Here is a 16,209-nt window from a genome sequence, read left to right on the forward strand (position 1 = left end):
CAGTACTCCCTTGACACTGATTGTGACCACAGGAAGGATACATTGTCTAAATTGATTCCATGAGACTTAAGCTCGGAAAGCTGGCTCATTGGCTGTAGGAAAAGCTTCCTCTTTTCTTGCTGAGATCATGCTGCTGTGCTATCCATTATGGTGGAGAGGAATCAGTCATCCCAGAAGAACACCAAAGTCCTGATCAAACTGTGCCTGAAGCCTTATCTATGCCTGAACTACCTGGTTCTGGGAGCTCATGAATTCTCTCCTCCAGATCAGATGAATCGTCCAGAGATATAAAACAAATAATTATTACTAATACTAAAATCGACAAGAATTCAGCCTCTTGAACCCACTCCTTTGTCCACTGGGAGTTTGCCACAATCTTCCAAGAACTCACTTACATATGTAAATTTCTTGGCCTAAGTTGACTCTCCGGGAAGTAGTATCTCTGACTCTCTCAAGACATTTAAAACTCAGAAATCTAGGTGCATCAACGTGCAACCAGGGAACCAGCAACCTGCATACTCTCCTGCCTATAGCCTTCTGCTCCATCCATCCATACACTGCCCCTCCCCAACTTATCCAAGGAAACTACAAGGGTGCAGGGAGAAAACAGATGTAGCTGAGTTGCCACCCTGCACAGTTTGAGTAGGTGCTAACCACCTGGCCAGCAGCCATGAGGTTCAGCATGGTGACCGGTGACACTCTCGGAGTTCACTGAACACACACTAGGCTCCTGATGGACAACCCAAGGGCAAATGTGAACAAGACAGCAGCTCCTGTCCCCCACTCTGCTCCTAAGCCAGGGGACTTGGGGTCTGAACCCGAAACTTCTATCCACGGCCCCTGCAAAAGTCGGTTCCCCACGTCTCTCCTGGGGCATGACGGAGAGCAGGGAGGCCCTCAAACTGAGTCCCCTCAGAACCTCAGAATGCAACCTGGTTTAGAAGCAGAGCGCGGCAGGTGTGAGCAATTGAGGATCTCGGGAAGCATTCTGACTGGATAATGGTGGGCTCCGACCCAGTGAGTGTTGACTAGACGTGAAGACACGGGAGGGACAGCCGAGAAAATGAATTCAGAGACTGCAGTGGCAACATCATCGAGCCGAGGATCACTTGAGGCCACCAGCTGGACAAGGCAAGCGTGACTCTCCCCAGAGCGGACAGAGAGGGAACAGAGTCCTGCCAACACCTTGGTTTCAAACTCCTGATCCCCAAGACTGGGAATGAGTGAATTTGTTATTTGGCAACTTTGTTTTGGTTATTGTTGGTGGTGGTGGTGTTTGTTTATGTGTTCATTTGTTTGCTTTTTAATTGGTGATTCTGGGAATTGAACCCAGGTCTCCATCCATGTGTAAGAAAGAGGAGCTTGTTCCCAAGCCCAGATGACTGTCGTTTGAAGTTCGTGGTACTCAGGTTTCTGCGCTGGAAGCCAGCACACTCCTCTTTCCCCAGGTCTCTCAAAGACAGAAAAAAGACTGAGACCTAAACTGCTACCAAGGTTACAGGAGGGCTAAACTTTTGGACCAGCGCTGCAGGGTCCTCCAAACTGGAACGAGAGCGCCACCTTCTGGTGACATGCTGACTAACACCGACCAAATGCCACAGGTTCTTGGCATAAGAAGGATTCCCAACAAGGGCCCTGAGCCTCTGTTTCCAGCTCGCCTGGATCTCCAGCCTGAGGCCTGGCCAGCTTTCACTATGCACTGGTCTCAAAGGACTGACTCCCTGAAGCTCGTGCTGCCTGCCTCCATGACCCAGGTCCTAGGAACAGCAGCCCAGACCTAAGGCATCAATCCTGTTGGGTGATTAGTCATTTAGTTCCTCTCGTTTTCTGGGCTGCTTTACCAAGTCTAATGCAGGCCCCAAATGCTACACAATAGAGTCCTTCGACTGAATGAAAACATAGGTCCTGCCTACCTGCGACGCATCATAGGCTGATGTCGCCTTCTTTTGCACATTCGAAATACCCTGGGCATCTGAGATGAGTAGCCATAAGTGACTGTCCTAGGTGCTGGGGATTCAGAAAGGGCATGTCATAGGAAGTCCCTGATTTTGTGGCAATGAGAGTCCAGTACGGGAGAGGGAAGCCAGAAACAAATGGCAAGTACATGGAGCAGGAGATTACCAATTGGACTACGATGACTTCGCATGCCCCAAACTTCCTCTCCAAGCCTCTCTCTCTTATATTCTTTCCCCCATGTCTTATGAGGACTTTGGGGGGGTTTTCGAGACAGGGTTTCTCTGTGGTTTTGGAGCCTTTCCTGGAAGTAGCTCTTGTAGACCAGGCTGGTCTCGAACTCACAGAGATCCGCCTGCCTCTGCCTCCCAAGTGCTGGGATTAAAGGTGTGCGCCATCACGGCCTGGCTCTTATGAGGATTTTAAAGTCTCCTACTGTGCTGGGTTTTCAGCCACTAAAGCTGTCATTCCGAGAGTAGCTTGCATTTTTCAATAATACTTTCAATTACAGCTCCACCTGTACTTAAAATGTATACATACCTGCCCTGAACTCTATCCTGACTCTGTGCCCAGCCCCTGGAGAAGAGACAAGAGGGTAGGACAGGAGAAGCTTCCTACTTCCTCACTCTCCCTTCTGACCCACAGAAGGGAGGCAATTGGGAGAATAGGCACATAGGCGTTTTGACTTGGCTGGCATTGTGGTGGCTTCCTTTGGCCAAAACAGGCTGCCTGCAATGTTGTCCAGCATGGCACACAGCCATTGCAATGCTGGTCCTCAGAGCATACATATCACAGAGGCCTTTCTGCTGTTGGGAAGCAAACAGATGCCTTTGTTTTTTTTTTTTTTTTTTTTTTTTTTTTTTTTTTTTTTTATAAGCATCCCCATTCCCCTACCCACCCACCCCCTATCCTCTTCCTGAAGGCTTTCTCCTGTCCCCAGCCAAGGAAGAAGAAAATTTCAGAATGTTTCCTCACTCCTGCCTGTGCTCACTTGGCAATTCTAGTTTCAGCCTGCAAAGCTGTGACAAGGTGATGGTCTATCCATCGGATCCCACTTTTGCTTAGCACTTAGCCACTCTTCTTAGCCTGCAAGGCTGAGGTTGGGAGTGGAACTCCGAGGCAGAGCACACGCCTACTGTGCACAAGCACCTGGGTTTCATACATGGTGCCTCAAAGTGAACATAAAGCCATTATTCCCATACTGCCCCTAGATTCCACACTTTAGCCCAAATCCCAAAGTAATGGCATGTTTGGATGTGTCTTCAATTACAATGACTTCAGAGAACACCCAGAATTTGGAAGGCAATGGAACAAGGTCGTGCACTGGTGCACACTGGGCGGGAACCAGGCTGCAGATGCTGTTGTGGGATGAACATTAAGGAAGTGATAACCAAGCTGAAGTGGTGGCAGGCAGAGCCCCTGACCCATGGTAGGAACGAGCTCTGTTGTCAAGAATGAGAGGAGCATTCCAGGATGGAAATAGACACTCTTAGCTCTGCAAGCAAAGCAGACTGAGTGTGTGTGTGTGTGTGTGTGTGTGTGTGTGTGTGTGTGTGTGTGTGTGTTGCCTCTATGGTGTCCAGGGGAGACAGAGCAGTCCCTGCAGGACCTTGGGGTTGTAGTAAGGACTTTGGAGGGCATTGGAATGTGTTGGCCACATGGAATGTGGCTGCTGTATGGCTCCTGGCTGTAACATTGTTACCAAGCTAAACATGCCCCATCCAGAACCTCCTTTAACCTCCACCTCCGAGGCTCCAGGGCATCATCCTCTGTCTGAGCCCCCAGAGGTCTTTGGTACAGGGACTGAATATCAATCCCACTCCCTTGGCTTTTCTACTGACAGTATTCTGGCTTTCCAATGGGTAGGCTGGAGGCTGGTCCGTCACCATCCACACCACCTGGACAGCATCACTGCTCTAGCTAGGACACCTAGGCACAAGCTACCACTGTGAGAGGGGAGCAGCTATGGGGGATGATTGGGTGGGTTAACTATTTCTAGATAAAATTTCCAATAGGTAAAATCCTGGGTACCCTTATGCAGGGACTGCCTTAGTCAGTCATTGGCTGCTATAGCAGAGTCCTATCTCCTGGGTATTTGTACTTAACAAAGTGTATTTGGATTGTGGTTCTGAAGGTTGGGGAGTGTAAAAGCATGGTGCTGGATCTGGCAAAGAACCTGTCCTTGCTGCTGCTGCTTCTTCTCCTCCTCCTTTTTCTTCTTCTTTTTCTTCTTCTTCTTCTTCTCCTTCTCCTTCTCCTTCTCCTTCTCCTTCTCCTTCTCCTTCTTCTTCTTCTTCACCTTCTCCTCCTTCTCCTTCTCCTCCTCCTTTCTTTTTTTTTCTTCTTTTAAGACAGAGTTCTCTGTAGCTTTGGAACCTGTCCTATAACTAGCTCTTATAGACCAGGCTGGCCTCACAGAAATCCACCTGCCTCTGCCTCCTGAGTGCTGAGATTAAAGGCGTGTGCTGCCACCACCCGGCTTTTTGCTACGTCTTAACCTCAGAAGGCATCACATGAACACACAAAGCAAGTGTCTCAAGTCAGGTCTCGATTCCTGTTCTTACCAAGCTACTCTTGTCATGGAAACCCCACCTTAATGGCTGCATCTAACTCTAATTATCTCTCAAAGACCCTCTCTCCAAGGTATGAATTTGGAAATAAAGTTTACAACACATGAGATTTAAGAGGCACATGCAAACTCTCCTAGTGGGTGTAGGAATGAGGACAATGCTGGATGTCCTTGTGCCTAAGGCCCCAGGGAAACTAATTCACTGGTCTCAGTTCCCAGTTGCTGCCCCGGAAGGAGGAAACACTAGATCTAGATAGTTTTTGGCTGAGAAGTCTGGGTGGGCACTGCAGTAAGGTACCACAAACATTGCATGTGGTGACATTTATGTAAGAGCAGCAGTCCAGTGACCACTGCAGAACACCTGCCTGACCTTCTTTTGAGTATAGGTGGGAACAGACCCACCTGCCTTCTTAGCAGACAAGGAGGCCAGGCATTCCTCACCAGCCTCCCTTGTAGGCAATCATTTTTTTGCCAGCCTTTCTTGCAGCTAGGATGTCAGTGTGTGTCTGAGACGTGAGGGCTTAGATACTGGTAGCATAGAATGGCAGGAGCAGGGAAATGGTAACCACAGCCTTCCTGGGGGTAATAGGGGCTGCATTCCTGACTCTGGGCTTTATTTCTGGTTTTATCTGGTGCTGGCAAGAACAGAAGCTGAGTCTCTGTCACTTCCCCACCACCCACGTTCATTTGTTCAAAGAAGGCAGTTGTTTCAAAGACGGTAGTTAAGACACAGCTGCCATTGGGAATGAGCAATTTATTTTATCACTGAGCAAGGTCCCTTGCTGGGTTCCTCTCATCCAAGACTATTTAGACAATAGCAGAGACTCTGTAGAAGCAGCTGATCCCACCTCATGCAGCCCACCCCAGTACCTTGTTCTTTTTTTTTTGATTTTTCGAGACAGGGTTTCTCTGTGGCTTTGGAGCCTGTCCTGGCACTAGCTCTGTAGACCAGGCTGGTCTCGAATTCACAGAGATCCGCCTGCCTCTGCCTCCCGAGTGCTGGGATTAAAGGCGTGCGCCACCAACGCCCGGCTCCCAGTACCTTGTGTTTGTTCCTCTTAACAAAGGTGGAGACAAGGGAAGGGGTCTCAAGAGCTAGTGATTGTCAATGTTGCCCTATTTGGGCCCAGGAAGGGGCTGGGAGCCAGGAGCCAGAATAGGTGGGATCCTCTGCAAACATGAAAGAGTCCATGGGATTATTGGGGTGACAGGCTTTGATGGGTAGGTCACCAGCTGTAGGGAACGGGAATGGTTTGGACAATGTCACTTCCTAATAGGAAACTCCTCACTACAGAGAAAATAACTAGCATGTGACTTGCAAGAAGGCTTACTCAGTACTGTCTGACTAGAGGGACATGGATGGATGGATGGATGGATGGATGGATGGATGGATGGATGGATGGATAGATGAATTGATGGATGGATAGGTGAATTGATGGATGGATAGGTGAATTGATGGATAGATATATGGATGTGATGGATGGACAGATGATGGATGGATATTTGATGGATATTTGATGGATGATGGATAGGTAGGTAGATTAATGGATAGATGAATACTGGATGGAATGGATGGATAGAGGATGGATGGAAACGGATCGATGGATGATGGATGGAGGGCAAATGGTCAGAGTGCTGAGGGCTCATCAGTATGTTCTCGTTCTCCTCTTCCATGCAGTGAGACTTATGAACTTGTTTAAGTCCTGTAAGTACCTCCACTCAGCCCAAGTCAGAGAAGCAGGGGGCAAGTGAAAACTGCCTAGCTTAGAGCTACTGTAAGTCTTGAAACCGAGATGAGATATGACCTAGGAGACAAGAAGTCTCTAATCAGAGGGACAAGTGTGAAGTATGAACGGGTTCACAGGAGGGGAGGCATGTCCCAAGGTCAGGGGACCCATCCTGGAAAATATCTGTACTCTGAAGGGGCAAACGGCTTCACGGTAAGGAAGGAAGCGTGGTGAGGAGGTAGGAGGAGAGCAAAAGACTCCAAGATTGTCTTAAAATGTCATCCCTGAATCTGATCTTGCCTCCATCTCACAGGCTCAGAAACTGAGGCTTGGAGGACGCCATTCTGATTGGTGCTGGGGTCAGACAAGAGCATCCCTGGAGGCGCTTCCTTTCCCTGTCCCGGGTAGGACATGAGCAAAGACAGCTGCTAGTGTGGCTGAGACGCTGAGTTAGGATCAAATGTGGGCTCCCGTAGTGTGTGACTGCAGGCAGATGGCTTCCCTCTGTGAGCTTCTCGTCTATGTGCAGGGCAGGTGCTCGGCTTGGTGCGACAATGGCTGTCAACTCACACATACAGAAGACAGCAACTCAGTCGGTAGCAGGCTCCAGTCCTAGCTGGCCAGCAACCTGGCTAAGCAGCTGTGTCATGTGCAGTGAGGTTAGAGCTCCCAGAAGGGAGATCAAGTCCCTGGTACACAGCAGGCACTTAGGAGATGGTAAGGGGGGGAGTGCTGCTGTCCCTATACAAAATCCTATGACACCATAGTGGTCACCAGGTCTTGATGGCTGACCTTTGACATTCTCTCAATCAAAACTTTAAGCAAAACTGGTTTAGGGTAGCATGTACTATGCACTCATTAGCGTGTCTTAGTGTGGTACCCAGAACGTGACCGGAGGGTGCGCAGGTTCCATTTACCCTCCATTCATGCGCCCTGTTCCTGTCTCCAGTAACCACTCCCCTCTGCTCAGGTGGATGGGCTGCCTCTTTTTAGTCTGCACAGGTGAGCAAAGGCAGCTGGCATTATCACTTACCTTTCTTCACCTGCGCAGGCTAAAGGAGTGAGGAGCAGAGACCGGCAGAAGTAGATGACCCCACCTCCAGTTCTACCCACTTTGCTCTAATGAGATAACTGCATTCCTCTTTACGGCTGAGGAATTTCATTATGAACATATAGCACGTTATCTTTACCCCCCCCCAAGGGTTGACAGGCACCTGGGCTGGTAACATTGCCTTAGCTGTGAAGTGTGGGCATGTGCACGGGCACCCTTCACAAGTGTCTAGCACACTGCTGACTTTCCTCAGGATGCAGCTCGTAGTGGGGTAGCTGGGCCATGGTAGATGCACCTTTAGGTTTTGCAGGAACCTTCAGCTCGTCCTCCGTGACGGCTGTGTCCACTTCCATTCCATTCAACAGCGTGTGGGGTTTCCCAGACACAGCTCCAGTTCCAGAGAGAAGGCTGAGGAGACACAGGGCTTCCCCACTAGAACAAACAGAACCGTCTCCACAGATGTCATTGTCCTCCTGCAACACTCCAGGCCCCCACCTTGTGCTTCACGGGGCTGATTACAGAGCAGCCAGGTAGCAAGGAGCAGGCTCGCATTAGGGATGCAGTTCCTCCATCTTCCTCCAGTGCTCAGCGCAGTCTGATGCTGCTCTATGCTCCAGAACGTCCCCTCCTGAGCCTGGAGACCACCTCTCCATCGTCTGGGCAATTCCAGTGATAGCAAAGGCTAGAGCTGGTACCTCGGCAGCTGGCCACAGCTATATATGTCCTACCCATCATCTTTTGGGACATTCCAACAGGCCACAGTGTGCCGCCCCTTCCCAGCCCACCCTCAGGGCGCTGGCTAGTCAGCAGTGCGGTACAGTGGAGGCAGCCAGCCCCACTCCATTGGGGTCCAGCCCAGCTCAGAGCCCACCCCTGCCTCACAAGAGCATCTACATTGAGAGCACATACCTGTATCAGGGGTCCTGGAGCCTGTGTCTGCTTCTAGACGGGGAGGGGAATAAATGCATGGGGTACAGACTCACGTGTTCCCCCAAGTCCCTGGCTGCAGACCACAGTGACCAGCACTTTCCCCTCTCTGTGTGTCCCCTGAATCTCTCCCTGTGTCTGCCCTGTCTTGCAAAGCTTAAGGCCTGGCCCCGCAGGGAGGCCTGGGAAGTTTGAGGAGGTAGAAGCTGGTTCTGTTCTATTGCAGCCTGGGCAAGCTCCCTCTCCCATTGGGCTCCTCTCATCCCATGTAAAGACTCTGTCTGTTACACTAGCACCCGGGATGTGACCTGACATAATGACCACACCTGAGTGACAGAAACCAAAACCAGTAAACGTCAAGCCCCTCCCTCCAGCCCTAGCCCACAGAGGGGCCAGCTTCAGAGATGCTTTCCCTCCAGATCACCAGAGTGGTGATGGTAGGTGGTCTCAGGGGATGACAATCGGGTACAGAGGAAGTAATCCCTCAGGCTGATGTTAGGACCCCATCTCTGCACTTCACAGCTCTATGGCCTCAGGCAGGTCACATGACCTCTGTGAACCGACAAATGGAAACCAACTGTGTCACTGATGCCGCAGTGACGGCCACAATGGCAGTTCAGTGGGTCAACCAAAGAAGCAGCAGCTTCACAGGACAGCCCTCTACAGCGTTACCAGCATGGGATGGAAGCTGCTTGGGGTCTGTGCCTGGATTCAGTCTGGTAGAGGCCATTCTGCCCCTCTTCTTCTGTGAGTTCTGCGGAGTCATTCTCCATTGAAATCAGGAAAGCCAAAGCCGTCCTCCTGGAGGGGAAGCCACTTGCAGATCAGGCCTCCCCCCCCCCCCACCACCACCACAAACTCTAACAAGGAAAAAAAAGGGACCAAGGAACTTGGGGCGGTGTGGGGCGCCACCTGGTGTCCAAAGAGGGCATGACAGCTTTGAGCAGACTGAGTCTAAACTTTTGGAAAGTTATAGAGTCCCCTCTGCCCTGGGGAGGGAGCACTACTGGCTGTGCAGATAACACATAGACAGGAAAACAAGAGTGGAACTGAGTCTGTCAGGGACCCTGCCAAGCAGGGCCAGCAGAAGCCCAAAGACACCGGGCTCCATAGTCAGGTCTTCAGTAGACTGTTTCGGATCTTAGGGAGTGAGCATTTCAGGCAGATCAGCCAGTGCAGAGGCCAGAACAGCATCACCATCTCCTCAAGAATGCAGCACCATGACTGCTGACGGAGCATGCCCGTTCTGTCCTGAGTGACAAGTAGCCTAGGTCATGTGTGAGCACCCTGCCGCTACTGCCTTGGATACTGAGGGAAACAGTGTGTGTGTGTGGATGTGGGTGTGGGTGGTGTGGGTGTGGTGTGTGCTGTGTATGTGTGTGGTGTGTTTATGGTGTGACTGCAGTGTGTGTGTGTGTGTGGTGTATGTGAGTGCAGTGTGTGTATGTGGTTGTGGGGGGGGTATTGTGGTGAGTGTGTGTGCCTGTGTAGGTATATGGTGTGAGTGTGTCTATGTGGTTTGTGTGGTGTGTGTGTGTATATGTGTTTATGTGGTGTGTATGTGTGCGTGTTTAGGTGGTTTGTGTGTGGTGTGTGACATGTTACTTCCTCGGGCATCCCTGTTAGGAGTTGCAGCACTGGCCGGTCATCAGTAAACCACAAACTAGACTGTCAGATAATCTGCTTGGAATCAGCTCTGTGATATGCTGTGTGGCCTTAAGCATATTGCTTCATCCCTCTGACATTATTATTATTATTATTATTATTATTATTATTGTTGTTGTTGTTGTTGTTGTTATTTTCCTTCTGCTGCTGTTTCTGCTTTTGCTTCTGCTTCCTCTTTTTTAATATAAGAGAATCTGGAAGACTTATTAAGGTTGATATTTCAAGAGCTCAAGTCTCTTAGATATCTTCACACTACTATCTTCAGAGGTGACCCCCTTACCTTCTGTGCAAACAGGCAATGCCCATGTCAGCACCTGGAACACCCCCTGCACACAGCCATTTTCCTCCTTGTAGTCCAAACCCTCCAAGAGGTAGAAGGAGCACCCCAGCTTCTCAACTTGGAAAAGGAGCTATCCCCAATGCTCCCCTAATATGGTGGCTCCAGGGTCATGCTGGCAGGGTCTCTAACATACATCCCAGACCCCCAAGTGAGTGTTTTCCATCTTGGGTTTATCTGTATTTGTTTGAGAGGACTGGCTGCCGGTCCTTCCGTGCCCTATGCTAGCCAGAGTGCAGGCAAGAGGAGAAAACAGTGTTTAGGGGGCAGAAGGTGAGGTGTGAACATTTTCCCAGAGCCTTACTGCTCTGCAAACATTCTTGACACACACGACCCATCACCTCACTTTGGCCATAGGAAGATTGAGGCTCACAGGCATGCGGCCACCCATCTGACATCAAGGCTTAAAGGGACAGAGCCAGGATGGCACACCCACCACATATACCCGGAGTGAAATGAGCAGAAATGGAAACACAGTGAGTCAGAACCCTTTTACGTGCGTAAAAGGGTCTAGGCATCCCTGGTCTGCTGGTAGCTTTGTGCAATCCTGGTACCGATGCTCAATTGTGCCTTAGCCCACATGCCCAGTGTCCTGGAGTCCTCCCTCCACAGCTTCCAGATGGAGTGGTCCAAATGCACAAGGGATGAGCGACACCTCCAGAAGTACCTGGTAGCCCTCCCAAACTCACACCTTTGATGTTAGAAGCCCAGATCCGTCAGGCAGTTTGGCTTGACAGCAATGGGAAAAGAGCTATTCTGAGTGGCAGATTCTAAAACCCTTGTTAGCAACCATTGTTCTGGGTGTAGAAGCTGAGGTTAAAGGTGACAATGAAGGGCTCTGGGCGCCTCTCCTACGCCTTCCTTCTCCTCCCGTTGGTCAACCCCTCCAGGTTCCTTTCATCCAGGTCCTTGCCAAAGTAGTAGTTCCTGGAGACAGACCGTACATAATCGCCCTCTTCCTTCAACCCCTGACAGCTCACGCAACTGTTCGTCATACTAGGATGACAGGGCCTGTAGGTGTCATGTCCCCTAAGGAAGCATCCAGGAAGACTCCAAGAAACCTGTCCCTTGGTTTCCAATGCCCTGCTCTGCTAGACATGCGCCAAGTCCAGTAATGACCAGCAGAGGGCAGCAGCAGCCCGGGGAAGGCGCTGAGGCTCGGGCACAGAGGATCACAGAACCAAGCCGGTTTCTCTGGGGACCAACACCTATGCTGCAGCTGCAGGCTCCCATCCTTCTGTTTCTTCTAAGGATTCCACTCGAGTTCTCTTCAGCTGAGGTCTGTGTCCATGGTTGGTGCTGCTACTGACATCATAAGAAACCCAGAGCCTTCTGTTCAGACTATCTTTAATTCCTTCCAAACTGGCAGCCAACTGTGTTTCTCCAGCAGTGACTGGTGACAGCCGTCTAGGGTCCACTTGGGTAACCTCATTCACACTACACCAAAAACAAAAGCTTAAGAGTTGGCCCTATTAGGAGTTCTGCCTTGTAAATGAGAGTCAGTTTTGAAATAGAATTGGCACTTCATAAATCACTGCTACATATAAAACATCCATCTGTTGGAGTCCTCTTAAATGTTTGGCTGTAATATTAGTGAGGGGGGAGCTGTTGCCATGGCACCCATATGGAGACCAGAGCACAAATTTTGACAGCTTTTTCTCTCCTTCCACAGTAGTTCTGGGGCTTAAACTCAGGTGCTCAGGCACACATGGCAAGTGCTTTTACACACGGAACCATCTCCCAGGCCCCAGAAGGAAAAAAAATAACAAAAATAAATAAATAAATAGATAGATAGATAGATAGATAGATAGATAGATAGATAGATAGATAAATAAAACACTCCCAAATTGTTAGCAGTTGAAGGCAAGACTCGGGAGCCAGACTTCTTCTTGCATGTGGATCCTATCTCCTCCACTATCCAAGCTGCTGTCTTCATCTGTGTTCTGTTTCTGTGAAGAGACACCATGACTAAGGCAACTCTTATAAAGGAAATCAGCTATTTGGGGTTGGTTTACAGTTTCAGTCCGTTATCATCATGGCCGGGACATGGCAGCATGCAGGCAGACATGGTGCTGGAGAAGTAGCTGAGAGTTCTAACTCTAGATCCATAAGCAGCAGGAAAAGAAATGGACTGACTTCCCACCCACCCCCAGGGGAATACTTCCTCCATCAAGGCCACACCTCTTCATCATCTCAGGAGTGCTACTCCCCAATGACTAAGCATTCAAATCTGTCTGAGCCTATGGAGGCCATTCTTACTCAAACCCTCTCTGTTGCCTTGGGAAGTGATGGAACCTCTCTAGGCATCCAGGAGGATGGACAGGGTTTGTGTTTCTGGGCAGTGTTAATCGTTGAGCCACCTGAGGCTTCTGAGCTTGCCCATCCTGTGGTTCCATCTCACCTGTGGAGCCTTCCACCCCTCCTCTCTCAGGCCCCAGTCACACTAAACCAAGAAGTCAGGCGTGTCTTAACAGAGGAGTCCTATTTGTGGGTCAGATCCCTTTCTGTGCCTCAGTGACTGGGGGGGGGGGGGACAATGTTTAGCGGTGCATAGTCAAACCTCCTCTCCCGTCTATAGACAAAGAGTATAGAAGTTTATTCCTTTCACACATTAAAGGGGTTAGGATGTGGTTGGTACTGATCTGGTGCAGTAACTTCTTGAGATCTTGGGTTCTTCCGTCATCTGCTGACATCATCCATGGCTGTCTTTCATGGTCCAAGATGGTTGCTAGGCAGCCATTTCCCCAGTCAGGAGCTGGAGTAAAGCTAGCAGCAGTCCATTCCAGAGAATTCCAGGAAGTGGGAACAACATGACTCGTTATGGAACTGGGGAACAGTGCGGTGTCAAAAGAGACTCATGTAGTTGGTATGAGAACCAGGTTCATCACATGAGACACAGACCATGGTGCAATAGCCAGGGTGTGGTGGGCAGAGACTCATGATGCTTATTAGCGTATCAACAGTGTAAGGAGGCATTCAGGGAAGAGCACTGCCTAAGCCAGCATGGTGTAAAAAAGGCACTGACAAGTTGTGGGACCGTGATTAAATCGAAGTGACTGTGTACCAGAGCAGCCATCTTGAATTGAGGGCATTTGTCTTACAGTTTTGACTCTGTGTCCCTGCAGGAGGGATGGTGTTCCCAAATTCCAGGCAGCTATGTTGACTTAAAGTGAGTCCCATAGAGCAGGCTGTGGACAGAGAACTTGTTCTACCAGCTCTCAGAGGTTGTGACAACAGAAGAGGGTCATTATTCCACATACACACAAGGATAGGAACTATAACACAAGGGGCATGTTTTGCTAAAATCTCCCAGTGTGCACCAGGCATGTCTGCGTACCAGGAGAGGTTTGTTATGGAGAATCCCAAGCTCCATCTTTTGTAGCATCCCAACACACTCTCTAAGCTGGAGAACTGTGAAGCTCAGCCTGGGGACCTCAGACAAGAAGAAAAAAGGGAAAAGGTAAGCCTGGCATAGGATGGACTGAGACTTTTTTGAACAAGTGGGGCAAAAATTGTCTTCCAAAGGAAGGCTAAATGCCACCCGGTGATGCTCATTCCTTTTGGCTTCTCCTTATGCAGAGGATTTTAAAACTCAGCAATGGCTTGTTACTAAAAAGTGAATATACCTTGATATTGATATTCCCTCACAAAAAAAAAAAAAAAATCAAACCAGATGTATCCCTACCTCTTAGCTCTCCAGAAACACCGTCTTGCTGTGGTATTTGTTTCCTTCTACCCATTGACTGTAGCCCTGTACCCTGGGGAGAGCCCCTTCTCCAACCCTGCCCTGGTATCTCATGATATCGCTCAGGCTGTTGACTTGGTCAAGGTCAGGACTTAGAGGAACATGAGACAGCCCCTGCGTGGCCCCTGCCCTGATGGGGAGAGTTCTATCAGATCCAAATTAACTTAGGTTCAAGGGGTTGCACCAACACAACTCCAGAGGCTGGGCTGGTCCCAGAGGGATGTGGCTGTTACCCTTCTGTGTTCTCTCTTGCAGGTAAGTCAGGTTCGAGCAGTCGAGAGGGCTGTGCGATGCCACATTTGGCGGTGTGGGAGCCCAAGTCGCCACAGTAAGACACCATGGCTTCATAGTATCTCAACTTTGCTGGGGCGAGTGTCAGTATGGGCTTCTGTCCCAGGGGAGATTTCGCTGGATCTGGAAGGTGATGCTGAGCCTAGGGGGTCCCACTGAGGGTCCCTGGCCTTGGCTTGGGGAGACAGAGGGATGGCCTCTAGTATTTGGCCCCGATGTCTGTGCATGTGGCTTGCCCTGGGCTGCCTGCTCCACTGGGGGTACGGCATCTACTCACAATCCACCACATTGACTCTGAGGAGCTTCTTTGGGCAGCTGCAGGTGGCTGAGGCCTCCTGGCATGGGACAGAGGGGACAGGACATTGTCTGAGGCCTCATCAGCCCTGCTCCGGAAGGCCCTCATCCTCAATGGCATGCAGCCGCCGCCGTTTCCAAGCTCATGGCATCCCACCAGCCATGTCACTCCCTCCGGGTTCTGTCTCCCTCTCCACCACCTCTCTCACCCATCACCTCACGCCAAGGTTCCGACCAGTCGGGACAAGCTTTAGGCTCTGGTTACCAGTGTGGAAGGGGGAGAGAGGGTTGAAGTATGGCGTATTTTGTAGGGCCAAGTTTCCGTGTGACATTTGATCGCTGACACAGAAATGTCAGAGGCATAAAGTGCGCCTTCTAGACACAAGGAATATCCAGGTGTGTGTGTGTGTGTGTGTGTGTGTGTGTGAGAGAGAGAGAGAGAGAGAGAGAGAGAGAGAGAGAGAGAGAGAGAGACTCAGGCTTCCTCCAACTTTCCAGAAGTGGCTTTAACTCATCTTTCAATCTATGTTCTCTGTGAACAACAAGTTCGTGACCCTGGTGTGAACCAGAGGCAGACCAGAGAGATGCATTTTGCATAAAAAGGAAAGGGAAACTTCCTTAAAGCACTGTGCAGATTCTTTTCCTCATATTTTAAGGGAAGAGGACACGTCCATCACTGTTCCCAAGGGCTCTTTAAAGCGTACAGCTTGGGCTGTTGCCCTTAAACCTTAAACAGTTCTTTGGGAGCCTCTCAGCAGTGATTATAGATTAACAGGATACAGCGCTGGGGGAAGGGGGAGGAAGAGCTCAGGCCTCAGGTGTGAACAGGGTCTCCAACATTAGGGGTTGGCTATGTAGATCTGAGCCAAACCCAGCCCTTCTGCGCAGCTCCCATAGGAATAAGCAGCAGTGGTCTTTCCTGCTGCCATTGCAATTGTTACTTTAGACCCAAGGCTTCAATCACTGACTCTAGTGACATGAAGCCATGGGCCAGCATTCCTCAAGGTGTGGCCATTAGACCATCAAACATGAGACCCTTGGGTCCTCCTGGGACATTCAGAGCTCTGAGAGCATGTTAGGGAGGATCCTCTCTATTACCAAGTCACAAACAAGCCTCCAACCTGGCTTTGAATGGAGATCGAAGAGGACAAAGAGCGAAGGGGGCATCCTGTCAACAGTGGTACAAGAAAGCAGTGGTGGCTAACGGAAATTTCAGACCAATTAGGGGAAGTTATCAGAGATAAGAGGCAGCGTGCCACAATGATGATGGCTCGGCAGACAAAGACGACAAAGGCAGATGCTCACCGAGGAAGTGTGCCTAACAACAGAGCACCAAAATGCGTGAGGTGGAAGTGGATTAGGTGAGAAGCAGCAAACCCACTATTCCAGTCAGAAACTTTAACACCTGTCTCCCACAAATGGCCAGATCCCTTAAGAGAAACCAGAGAGGGGCGCAGTTGTATTGAAGGATGCTGCCACCCCACTGGGTGCAATGAACTGCCGGGGACCACTCGTCTCACACAAACAGACTTCACGCTCTTCCCACTCACATGAAACAGGCACGAGGTCACATTCTGGGCCTTAAGACACATCTTGACACATTTTAAAGAATATAAATCATATCACGTCTGTTCCCAAACCAGCCTAGAA

The 16,209-nt window shown here is 50.0% G+C and overlaps 1 protein-coding gene across 6 annotated transcripts in view; it reads left to right on the forward strand.

Moving 5' to 3' along the window:
- Kcnip1 (potassium voltage-gated channel interacting protein 1) overlaps window positions 1-16,209 on the forward strand; it is a 375,343-nt gene that overhangs the window by 273,574 nt on the left and 85,560 nt on the right. Inside the window, exon 1 of one of the 6 annotated variants that reach the window (XM_050138648.1) lies at window positions 14,128-14,302. The exons of the other annotated variants lie outside the window; for them this stretch is intronic. The gene's annotated coding sequence lies outside the window, so the exon portion shown is untranslated. Of the gene's footprint in view, window positions 1-14,127; window positions 14,303-16,209 lie in introns of those variants that run through there. 6 annotated transcript variants of the gene reach the window in all.

This window comes from Alexandromys fortis, unplaced genomic scaffold (genome assembly GCF_014885135.2).
Source record: "Alexandromys fortis isolate MF-2015 unplaced genomic scaffold, M_Fortis_MF-2015_v1.1 scaffold_11, whole genome shotgun sequence".
NCBI classification, from domain to species: Eukaryota; Metazoa; Chordata; class Mammalia; order Rodentia; family Cricetidae; genus Alexandromys; species Alexandromys fortis.